The sequence below is a fragment of the Vicia villosa genome, unplaced genomic scaffold (genome assembly GCF_029867415.1).
Source record: "Vicia villosa cultivar HV-30 ecotype Madison, WI unplaced genomic scaffold, Vvil1.0 ctg.004427F_1_1, whole genome shotgun sequence".
Taxonomy (NCBI): Eukaryota; Viridiplantae; Streptophyta; class Magnoliopsida; order Fabales; family Fabaceae; genus Vicia; species Vicia villosa.
The window spans coordinates 73,460-76,802 of NW_026706437.1; the positions used below are offsets into that span (position 1 = coordinate 73,460).

Sequence of the window (3,343 nt, forward strand, 5' to 3'; positions counted from 1 at the left end):
AACAATTGAAGGTGGATTCTTTACCAATCGAAGACATTCTATTGATGAAGATGAATTCCTCCATTGATTCTTGTATGTTCTTCATGTCTATGGAGAGCTAAATCCCTCTTGTTGAGTCTAAGGTAGTAGTTAACCTATGAATATACATTACCATTGATTAATTCCTGTGAACAATTGTTTGAATTTATTATCAATAAGAAACCTTGCTTTTAATTTACATCATTGTTGAATCTTTGATCGAAAGAAAGGATTTAACTTTTGCCCTAGGTTACTATATTGATTCAATTGCAATTTGCAGAGATGGAATTGTAATTGGGTTTTCATAATTATCGTTCTTAATTACTATTATCGTTATTGTGATTTGGAGAGATCGAATCTCATACCGGTAAAAGTTATCTAATTTGATTTGCAGACATGGAATCTTATTTGAGGATAAGTGAAGATAATGATTCAAAGGATTGTTCTATTGAGAATTAATTGATAATTGTATAGGGTTAGGTTGATGAACCCTAGAGACTCAACATCTTTCTTTAATTGTTAACACAAAGTCCTTTACTTGCTTTTATTTTATTATTTGCTTTTGATATTATTATTAGTATAAAACAAACCAAACCAAATTTCTTAACTCAAAATAAACAACTATAGAACGGCAGTGATATTAACCAATCCCTGTGGATACGATATATTACCGAAAATATTTACCCACAAATACTTTCAACAGTCAGCTAAGTGTATCAGAGAGTTGTTGATGGGTTTTCATTGGCTTGACATGTCTACTCTGCAAGTTTGGTGCACGTAAGTACATTTTCTTTTTTTATTACTGTAAATATCTATTAATATGTTATATCTCTCATCACTTTGAATCTAATGTTTATTTTAAAATTATTCAGGTATATTTATCGTGTATGAATTGATAATTCCACATAAGAAGTATATGGAATTATGGACCCTGCTATGTGTATATATGTTGATATTGTGACGAAAACTCAAGCAGGTGTTAAAAAATACATACAAGATAAGTTAGAGAGGAAAAGTAGAGTGTGTCACTTACTACCACTTATTCTTGGATAAAATTTTATGAAATTGTGTTTTGTATTTTTTAATTTTGTTAACATAGATATTTTATGTGACTTTTGTGTTTCCACACACACGTACAAACGGCATTGGCAATTAATAGTCATGTGTTCGAGAGACAATATTGTGGTCGTCTTTTATTGACTTCATTGGGAAATTGATGAAACCATGAAGAAAAATGTTACAAAGTAAGTTAATCTTTAATGTGAATTTTGTTATATATATATATATATATATATATATATATATATATATATATATATATATATATATATATATATATATATATATATTGTTACAAAAGTAATTTCATATTTAATGTGGCTTTATATGGATTTTTTTTCTGAATTAGTGCTTTTGGGGTTCATCAAATGACAAATCGCAATAGAAAAAACAACAATCGTTTGGCCATTTCAATATGAAGGATTACAAAGATTTTTCTGACACCAACGGAGCAATTATCTTTGGATTATGTGCCTTAATCTTTTGGATGACATGTACTTCAAGTTGTGACAAATGGAAACAACTGAGATCTATAATATCACTGGTAAATGCTACACATTTGTAGCAAGCAAATATTTGAGAGCTGGGCAAAAGGTGCAATTTTGGTCATTTAGAAGAAACAGACAACTCTTCTTTGCATTTGTCAAGATATTGTAAAGATATATCAATTTATAGTGCAAGTGCTTTTTTTTTCATATAGGTATTTAGATACTTTTATCTATCATTAAATATATTTATGTTTGATTTTTAGTTTGATCTTAAAGACTGCTTTTCTTTTTCATTATTGACACATTCAATAACATGTGATTACTTTTCCCTTTTTTAGTGCAAGAGTTAAAGATTTCAGACTGTAAGACTCAACCATTTACAATTATATCAACTATGATTTCTTTGATTAAAATATAAGGTATGATGTTTATAATACAAAAAGGCTTTTGATTATGATTTATTTAGTTGTGTAATTACTTACATAAAAATAAAACACTACAATCATATATAACATGTCTCCTCTGTTGCAATCCTATTACAAACATTGTGAAAGGGAAACTATGCTTGTACATTAGAGAAAGTATTAATACCGTTCAGCAACCACTAAAAAAAATCATGTTTGCTTAACTTAGTCTAATTTGTTGACTAGGCCCATGCTACAAGCTACTTTTATTTATATTTTTAAATAAGTGGAATATTTGTGCGTCCACACGTATATAGATTTGGACTGCGTATTTGTTATCAGTTTGTCATGAAAATTCAAAAAAAAAAATTAAAAAAATAAAAAAAAATTAATTGGAAAAATAATACAAATAAATTGGGATGGATATATAAAAATTCTAAAGAAAAACTAATAAACACGAATTTTGTAAAAAAAAAGTGAAAGTTAAAAAAAATTCATAAACGTTATGATTTATATTTTATAAAGTCTTTATAATAAAAGAGCTTTGAAAGTGTAAATAAAGAGAAATAATTTATTTAAAAAAATTAATACTAATTGAAAATCAACTTACAAAGTGAAGCAACTAGAAAATTCATCAAATAAACAATAAAGTCGCCATCAAAAATATATTTATCCTACGCGAAGGAATGGAAAATATCGAAGAAAATCAAATAAACAAGCAATGGTCACGGAGAAAGGGTAAGGGTGTTTGTTACATGAGGGGAATGTATTAGCACCTCTCACGTCCGTGGTGCTCCACAAGATCCATTCTTGCTAGTTCCTAATCTATGGGTGTGTGTACATGCAATGTGCAAAGGGAAACATGCAATGGAAGGATAAGCAAGATAAAAAAAGTAGAACAAAATAAGAAAAGAAAAGGTCTACTCGCTAGGGTGTTCGTAACCTGTGCTTACGTACATCTATCGTGCAATGGAGAAATCAGAGCGCCGTAGTTCGGCTCAAAAGTTTTTGTTTCTATCTTGATTCACATCTCCTAGAGAAACATAACCGAGAACCATAAGGGAGCATGCAAAGAACAAGGAGCACCACAAAGATCCTCGGCAGGCATCAAGTATGGCATGTGAACATGCATAGCAAACACAACATGTTATTCAAGTCAAACATGTGCGTAGTGTGTGAACAGAAATCACAGATAGGAACAACGCGAATAGGAATCGCAAACACAACATGCTATTCAGGTCAAACATGTGTGAAGATAGAACAATGCATACATGTTATTCAAGTCAAACATACAAGCAAAGGTAACATACATTTTATTTAGGTCAAACATGCACAGGTATCAAACAAACAGGTAATGCATACATGTTATTCAGG

General features: G+C 29.8%; 1 long non-coding RNA gene across 1 annotated transcript; it reads left to right on the forward strand.

The window, feature by feature from the left end:
• Window positions 1-725: 725 nt before the first annotated feature.
• Window positions 726-1,771, forward strand: LOC131642059 (uncharacterized). The gene is made up of 3 exons (XR_009295736.1): window positions 726-795; window positions 891-1,262; window positions 1,427-1,771. It is a non-coding gene; the product is annotated as an uncharacterized LOC131642059 (long non-coding RNA).
• The last annotated feature ends 1,572 nt before the right edge of the window (window positions 1,772-3,343 follow it).